Raw genomic sequence first — 9,462 nt, 5'->3', positions numbered from 1 at the left:
AATTGGCCACAAACAATAGAGGGAAGGCACCAGGAAAGGCTTCCTGTAGAAGACAAGACTTTAGAAGGGACTTGAAAGAAGCCAGGGGAGGCAGAAGGTGGGGATAGGGGTGAGAAGAGAGCTTCAGGCTTAGGGGACACCCAGAGAAGATGCTTGGAGTAAGGAGGCACTCAGGGGAACAAGATTGGCCCACGTCATTGGAGCAGAGAGTATGTGGAGGGAAGTAAGGTGTAAGAAGCCTGGAAAGGTAGGAAGTAGCCAGATGATGAAAGGCTTTAAAAGCCAGACAAAGGAGTTTATATTTGTTTCTAGAAGTAACTGAAGGAGCTCCTCAGTAGGGGAGTGATGTGGTCAAACTTGTTCATGTCTTAGGGTCATAAATTGAAGATTTGAAGGGACATTCAAGATGATCTATTCTTATTTAAACAAAAAACAAAACCCTTACCTTGTCTTGGAATCAATACTGTGTATTGGTTCCAAGGCAGAAGAGTGGTCAGGGCTAGGCAATGGGGGTTAAGTGACTTGCCCAGGGTCACACGGCTAGGAAATATCTGAGGTCATATTTGAACCCAGGACCTCCAGTCTCTAGGCCTGGTTTTCAATTTACTGGGCTACACAGCTGACCTCAAGATGATCTTGTCTAACCAAGATGATCTGTCTATTTTACAGTTTAGGCTTTGAGTTCTTTGAGAGTATTTGTTGTTCAGTCGAGTCTCACTCTTCATGACACCATTTGGGGTTTTCTTGGCAAAGGTACAGGAGTGGTTTTCCATTTCCTCCTCTAGCTCATTTTATAATGAAGAAACAGAAGCAAACAAGGTTAAATAACTTCCCAGGGTCCAATATTTGGTAAATATCTGAGGCTGGATTTGAACTCCTGAAGATTCATCTTCCTAACTCCAGGCCCAACCCTCTATCCACTGTGTCACCAAGGTAGGGGCTATTTTTGACCTTCCTTTGCACCCTTAGAATTCACCTGGGTTGCTTGTTATCCTCAAACCATAGGTTTAGAGATCTAAAGCTAAATGGCCATGAAATCCAATCCCCTTTTTTAAAAATTAAGAAACCCAAATCCAGAGAGAAGGTCTTTGTGAGCAAACCCCAGCAGCCCCAGCAAGGGAGCTCCAGATTGGCTGGAGAAACAAGGCTATCCAAGCACTCAACTTAAGGAAGTATTTCATTTATTCTATTTGGTCTGGGTTGGGGAGGAAAGGACTCAGGAGTGGGTGGGCGACCTGTGTCCTACTCAGGCTCATAGGTTTAACACTGGAAGAAGTCTTGACTTGGAGGATGCTTAATCCAACTTTCAGAAAGGGGAGATGACTTAATGCCCAAGATCTTATATGGAATTGATGTCTGAGCCCAGGTCCTCTGACTGCAAACCCAGCTCTCTTAGCTCTCAATGGTCACTTTTCTCGGACAAGTCACTTCCCTTCCTGGGCCACAGTCTCCTTATCTGTATAAAGAGGGGCTGGACCTGATGACCTCTAAGAGCCCTTTCTAGCCTGACAACTATCTTCAAAAGACTTCAAAAGGTGCTTACACTCTGGGATCTAAAAACTTTTCCAGCTTTAGAATGTGACTCTCTTTTCTGCTTCCTAGCCATTCAATTAATTGGCACTGGGCACCTTGTATTGTTAATTTTCTTTTGTTCTGTGTGTGTATTATCTACCAATTACTGCCATTCTGTGTTCTAAGATTTCTCCCATTTCTAACATTTCATGGCATAAGTATTCTCCCAGCTCTGACATTCTGTGTTTTTTAATTAAAACGAACAAAACCACCCTATTTGTCTTAGTATCAGTTCTAAGACAGAAGAGCTGCAAGGGCCTAGGCAATGGGGGTCAAGTGACTTCCCCAGGGTCACATGTTTGAGGTCACATTTGAACCCAGGACCTCCTAACTCTATCCACTGTGCTACCTAGCTGCCCTGTGACTTTTTGTATTTGAAAGCCCCTCCTAGCTCTGACATTTTGTTTTCTCTTCCAGCTCCATCACTGTTTGAGCTTATGACAGGGCAGCCCTACCCAATCTTCTTACTGCTGTCTTTCATCTTTATATCCCCAGGGACGGACTTTCTGCTCTGCTTGTAGAATTGCATTGAACTGATCCTCAGAAGAAAAGTGTTGGCTTCATCCACTTCCAAAGCAGTGACCCCACCCCTGACTTACACAGCCCACTCCAGGGACTGAATCACCCCTTGCCTCTGATGCAGTGGCAGCCTCATCTGTTTATGAGTTTGCCCAGCATTCATTATTCATTTCGATGAGTTATATGATCATGGGCAAGTCACCTCCTCACTATGAGCCTCCATCTAAAATGAGGATGGCTAAGAATAGGTGTATACTTTTTTCTTGGATTTAGAGAATCAAATTTATATATATATATATATATATATATATATGTATATATATATATGTAAGTGTGTGTACATACATTTATATATAATAATATATGTAAAATTTTGTATATTTTTACTACTTCTAAAGTAATTTAGCTGTTATTATAGTTATTATTGTAGTTAGAGGAGGTCTTGGAGGCCATAGAGACCAAAATCATAATTTTATGAAAGGGGAGTCTGAGGCACAGAGCAGTTAAATGGCTTGTCCAGGATCACATGGCTAGTGTTCAAGATGGAGTTTTAACCCAGTTCTTCTTGAGTCCAAGTCCAGTGCCCTCCCCATTATACTTACTTTGCTTCAGAAAAACATTTTGTAAAACAATACTATGAAAATGGGAGTTTCTCAAAGACCTCTGAATCAGCGACTCAACCCACATAGAATGTAGAACTTTGGCTTCTCCTCCAAGCCACCAAGCCTTTTTTGTTCTTCAAAGCTTAGCTTCAGGCCCCCATCTTTCAGGAACCCTATTAAATGTCCACTCTTCTCTCCATGTCAGGAGCAGTCACATGCAATAAAACTCCATTTGGAGTGAAGATAATTCTGCTGGAACAACAGAGAAGAACTCTGAATACCCAAAGCCAAGAAGGTCCTCAATCAGGGCTTATTGTTTTTTTATTTGACACATAATTCTAAAAATAAACGTTAGGAAAGTTGTTTATCACCAAGGTAGAACCAGAGGCTGGGTTGGCCAAACCTAAACCCTCTGGCTCTGTGCCTACCCAGTTACCCAGAAATACTGCTCTCATTCATGTGATGAATGAGGATAGGCTTGGTCATTTCTCATCTTCTGCCACTTCCTGGTGCTGGGCTTTCTGTACTATGGGGGCTAGAAACTAAACTTCCTCCAAGGGGAAGAATGATCATTTAGACATTCTCTTGAAACTGGATTCAAAATTGCCTGCAGAGTTAGTAAAGTAACTGGGTATGCCAATTGAGGAGCTTGGTGGCCTGGCTCCAATGACAGCCATCTTCCCCAAATTCTCCAGATCAGGTTCCATGTTCTTGGATGACTCCTTCTAAAAATGGGCTGTAGAAGCAGCTAGATGGAGCAGTGGGAAAAAAATGCCAGTCCTAGAGAATGGGGCCCCTAGTTCAAATTAGAGCTCAGATACTCCATAGCTATGTAATCTTGCTAAGTCACTTAACCTCAATTGCTTAGTCTTTAACATTCTTCTGCTTTAGAACTGATGTTAGTTCTGTTTCTAAGATAGAAAGTAAAGGTTTAAAAAAAGGTAGGCTAGGACCTGACACTTGGTGCCACCCTTTAGAATGAATTAAAGGACAAGATAACCTGGTTCAAGCCGTCTCATCAGCTACCACTGGGGACTGCCATATGCTGTGGAAAATTCACATAGCACAAGCAATTCACATAGCTTGGAAGTATCTGAGGCCAGATTTGAACCCAGGACTTCTTATCTCTAGGCCTGGTTCTCAATTTACTGAGAAACCTAGCTTCCCAACCCCTAATAAATGCTTGTCCACTGATTGATTGATTTCAAGTGACTGAAGGACATTGTCCATTAGGAGAAAATGATTGTGATGGTTTATGGAAGTCAATGGTCACTCAAATACCCAAGGAGCCACTTGAGATATGAATCACTGAATTCTCCTTCAGCCATGACCTCATGGGTCAAGGGATGTGCATTTTATTTATTTATTTTTTAAAAATTAATTTATTTAGTCAATTTAGAACATTATTCCTTGGTTACAATGATCACAATATTTCCCTCCCTCCCCTCCACCCACTCTTCCCGCAGCCGATGCACAATTTCATTGGATATTACATATGTCCTTGATCAGAACCTATTTCCATGTTGTTGGTGTTTGCATTAGGATGTTCATTTAGAGTGTACCTCCCTAGTCATATCCCCTTGACCATATGGTCAAGCAGTTGTTTTTCTTCTGTGTTTCCACTCCCACAGTTCTTCCTCTGGATGCAGATAGTGTTCTTTCTCATACGTCCCTCAAAATTGCCCGGGATCATTGCATTGCTGCTGGTAGAGAAGTCCATTACATTTGATTATGCCACAGTATATCTGTCTCTGTGTACAATGTTATCCAATCAGCAATAAATTGGGAAGGAGGTGGTATTCTCCATCCTATTTCCCTCTACCCTTAACGGGCACATTGACCCCCCAGGGGAGATGATAACAATGGAAGAAAGAAAAACCCAAATGAAATCTAATAATCCTGATGATGACCTTCAGTCAATCCAGGCAAGGATAAATTACACCCTCTGCTTGAGATAACAGGGTCCAGAATAATGCATTTTAGAAAGCTGCCCATTTGAAGCAGGGAAAAGTAATTTCTATGAACTGGAAAAAAAAATGAATGTGTGCAACACCTTGGAACCCATGAAATGAATATGTACTTGCTATAGTGGAGAGGACACAGAACTATCAAAAGAACCAGCTTCTTTCAAAGTCCTCCTTCAAATGTTATTTGTGTGAGGAACTTTAGAACACAGATTTCAGCAGTACAAGAGAATTTAGAATGTAGAATGTCAGAGTTGGGAAAGTCTTTAGAACAGAGAATGTCAGAGCTAGAAGGACCCTTAGAACATAGAATGTCATAGGTGGGAAGAGCCTTAGAACCCAGAAGGTCAGAACTGGGAGAGACCTTTGAACAGAGAATGTCAGAACTGGGAGGACCCTTAGAACCCAGAATGTTAGAGCTGGGATGGACCTAAGAACACAGGACATCAGAGCTAGAAGGAGCCTTAGAGACTATCTAGTCTAACTTCCTCCTTTTACAGAGAATGATCCTAACACCCAGAGGGGTTAAATGACTTGTCCAAGGTCAGACAGGTAACCAAAAGTAGAGCTGGGATTTCAGCCTCTGCTTCTTGTCTTTAAGTGCAGTATTTTCATTCTTCCCAGCCTCAAGACTCTCATAGCACACCTGCTCACTTCTGGCACAGTCACAGGCATGTCCTTCTCCAGGGAACATGGAAGTTCTCTCTGTTGGAACTGTTGTCAATTTCCTTTAATATATATAAAATATATGTAATGTTGTTGCCCCTGACAGAATGTAAGCATCTTGAGGACAGGGCCTGGTCCTTTACTTTGTATCTTTATATCTCCAGCTCCTAGCATATAGTAGGTGCCTAAGAAATATATATTCAATAGTTGATTGATTTCTCCACTCACTCTGCCACTGCTGGAGTGGTCCAAAACTCTGCTGACCCACAGGGATGTCTCTGGTCATCACCTGGAATCCCTTTCTAGTTATGAGTAATTTGGGGGGAGAATATTATTTTTTCTTCTTATGTGCAAGAGAGGGATCAGAATGGGGATTCGAGAACTGTAGAAAATAAACTGTAGTCTGCCTTATCTGGGAAGGTTTCTTGGAGGAGTCCCAGGGAAGGGAATTTGGAGGAATCACTTGTCTTTAAGAGGAACTTGGGCCGAGGGATTGGATCTTTGTTCATGTAAGAATTGGGAAGAAGGGGCTTGTCTAAGGATTTCTCTTTCCCTTACAAGGCCACAGCTCTCCTAGAGAGTATCCCAGACTGTCTCAGGATAGGGCCCCCACCTTCTCTCTCCTTGTATACCCATTCCCATCCCAGGCTCTCTCCTATAGACAGGTTACCCTAGGTTGCTCAGGCTTGATGAAAGAAAACATGGTTATCTATGATCATTTCTCTATTGTTCACTGATAGAAAATATCCACTCATGTGACAACTAATATTCTCAAAAAGTGAGGGATCCCCAACTCATTTCTGAGGGGTCAAGGAGTACATTTGCATATCTGTAAAATGAGAGGGTTTGACTAGATTACCTCTAAAAGGTCTGTTCCAGAAAATAAGTATATGAATCACTGTTGGCAGGGCAGTAACTTTGGTAGCTAGTGGCATGGTGGACAAAGCCTTAGGTCTAGATTCAGGAAGATCTGAGTTCAAATTCACCCTCAGGCATTTATTAACTGTATTACTTTGGGGTAGTCTGTTTCCTCATCTGTCAAAGAGATAATAATAGTGTCCTCCTCCTGGAGTTGGAAGATTAAACAAGATATTTATAAAGTGTTTTGCAAACCTTTAAGCACTGAATAAATGCTAGCTATTATGATCAACCAGAAGGCATTTTGGAATTATGTCCAACAGTCACTAAACTACACATAATCTTTGACTTGGTGACCAGAAGAGGAAAAGAACCTATATGTTTGGAAATATTTATAGCAGTGCTTTTTGAGATGACAAAGACCTGGAAACTAAAGGGATGTTAGTCTGTTAGGCAATGGCTAAACAAATTATAGCATATGAATGAAATGGACTAATTACATAACATAATGCAATAAGAAATGATGAAATGGATTGTCTCAGAGAAAATTAGGAAGACTAGCATGAACAGATGCAGAGAGAACTAAACACAATCAGAAAATTTATACAATAACAATAATTTTATAGAGATTTAATACCTCTAACCAGTGGAATCCAGTGGTCCATTGTTGCCTACCTCCTTCTTGAATGAGTGGTGATGAAGTCAAGAAGCAGAAACATGGTCAATATGAAATTTGTCTTGCTTGGCTATGCATATTTGTTACAAAGGAAATTGTGTGCTGGGTAGGGGAGAGAGAAAGTAGTGCCTCCCCCCTTTTTTGAAAGAATTAAAGGACCCTCCCAGCTCTTGACAGTCTGCATTCTAAGGTTATAAATACTGGTTCTATTCAGATTATTCAAATAGTTTATGGTTGTTGAGGAAGTCAGATATTATAGTAGGCACCCTTTTTCCCAAAATTCTGGAGCCTTTCATCTACACCAATCCTTTCCCCAAATGACTGGCAGTCCTCTGTTCCCATGTATTGTGGATCTAGAATAAGGTATTTTATCTGCTCGGTCATCTCATTCTATGCCATTCCTACTATCATATGAGCCAAGACTCCCCCACCAATTATCATTAGAGTTCCTTCCTTATGGAAATGACCAGCAATTTCCCTTCCTTGAGAAGCTAATTCAGAACTTTGACTGACAAATTAGTTTTTTGAAGTTATCCCCATCAAATGGTTCAGAACTAGCTGCACCTCAGTAGAACCAACCATTGGCACGACCCTATAAATGTTGCTGGTTTGTCTCCCACATCAACAAAAGCCTGTTGAATCCCCTGTTGTGTTGGGATGGACCTGTAGGTATATCCTTGGTGTCTGATATTCTGGGTTCTAAGTTCCCTCCCAGCTTTGACATTCTGGGTTCTAAGTTCCCTCCCAGCTCTGACATTCTGGGTTCTATGGTCCCTCAGCTCTGACATTCTCTGTTCTAAACACCCTCCCAGTTCTGGCATTTTGGGTTTTAAGGTTTAAAAATTTCTTCACTTCCCTTTCTCAGGGCTCTGTAGACTGACATGTCTGACAGGAAAGGGCAAAAGTTTCACCAGCATCTAATGTTCAAAGGAAGAGATTGCTGAAGACTCCATCTTGCCTAATGATCATTTCAGGAATCTGGGGAGGACACTCCACTCAGCAGGGGACCTGACATGACTTCTAGAACTGTTTCTGGGTTGTTTTCTTCTTGGGGTGGCAGTAACTGGGTTGGGAAACTGCCTCCTCAGTCAGGGAGATAGCTTTCTCCTGGCTAACTGCTGTGCTGCTCTTGACCAGTGAGTGGCAGTGTGGCCCATGGGAATGGGGAGTCCAACACTGGGGTTGGCTTTGACTTTGGGTGACAAAGTGACTGGAGAGGTTGAGAAGTTGGGTGTGCTGTCTTAGAATCAAAATTATGTATTAGATCTAAAGTAGAAGAGCAGTAAGGACCAGGCAATGGGGGTTAAGTGACTTGCCCAGGATCACACAGCTATTACATGTCTGAGATCAGGACCTACTGTCTCTAGGCTTGGCTCTCACTATTCAAGATTTTTTTTTTAAACCCTTACCTTCCGACTTGGAGTCAATACTGTGTATTTTGTCTTTTAAGCTATTATTTTCTTTTTGTATTACTTTCATTTCTTTTTCCCACTTTTCTTCCCATTCTTCTTATTTCTTTCTTACTCGGTTCTTGAACTTTTTTTTGAGTTCCTCTAGAGCTTGTGACAAATTTCCATTTTTTGGGAAAGTTTGGATGTGTTTGCTTATTTGTCACTCTCTGCTGTTGCTTCTGTATTTTGCTCTTTTTCTCCATAGAAATTATCCAGGGTCAAGAGCTTTTTTTGCTGCTGCTTCTTCCTTTTGCCGTGGATTGGGGTTCTTGCATGTTGATTACCTTCTTAGCTTCTGTCTCCCAGGGCTTTGACTTGGTAGTATCTTCTCTTCCTTGTCAGAAGCCTGAGTGAGGGCAGGTAGATGTGTGATGTTCTTTGTGTAATGTGCTATCTTTCCAGCCCCTACTGCCTTGCCTGCTGCCAGCCTTGTTGCTGCCCAGGCTCCAAGCTCTTCAGCCTTGAGTCTCAAGTCTCACTGCCAAGGCCTTGTACTGCCCTCAGGGATAAGTCTATGGTGCTTTCAGCCAGCCCCCAAGAATTTAGAGATTGCCCTGGCTTTGCTCTGACTCTGGTGAGGTAGGTGGGGTGTGTGTGGGGTGTGATCAGTTTGCACTTTGATAAGTGATGTTTTGCCCCCTTATAGTGTGGGAATCCCCAACTGCCTACCTTCAAGGCTGCATCCAGTGGGAGAGCCCCTTTAATTGATCGATTTTGAATTCTGTCCTTTTGAGATGCTTTGTAATGATCAGTTGGAAGGAGACTCAGAAGGCTCCTGCTGCTACGCCTCCATCTTCCAGGTGGCAAATCTCCAAGATTTTTAAAAACCAAAGTTAGAGGAGCTCTTGAAACTATAACTCTAGCAACACTAATCCACATTTTGGATAGAGGGAAGGAGACAATTTGGAAAAAAAATTAAAAAGATTTAAATTAAAAAACCACATGAGAAACCTTTTGAGACCTAGTGAGTCTTACTATTACTAGGCAAAGCCCCTGAGAAGTTTGAAGATAGTACTCATATGTAGAAAACTATTTATGGCAGCACCTTTACAGGACCAAAGAAAGGTAAGCAAAGTAGGGGGCTTATTTTTAGGTAATAGTGGAACAAATTATTGGAGAATATCACTGAATGATGAGAAATGATGACTATGAAG

This window comes from Monodelphis domestica, chromosome 4, assembly GCF_027887165.1.
Source record: "Monodelphis domestica isolate mMonDom1 chromosome 4, mMonDom1.pri, whole genome shotgun sequence".
NCBI lineage: Eukaryota > Metazoa > Chordata > Mammalia > Didelphimorphia > Didelphidae > Monodelphis > Monodelphis domestica.
Note: the sequence above shows the minus strand (reverse complement) of the source record.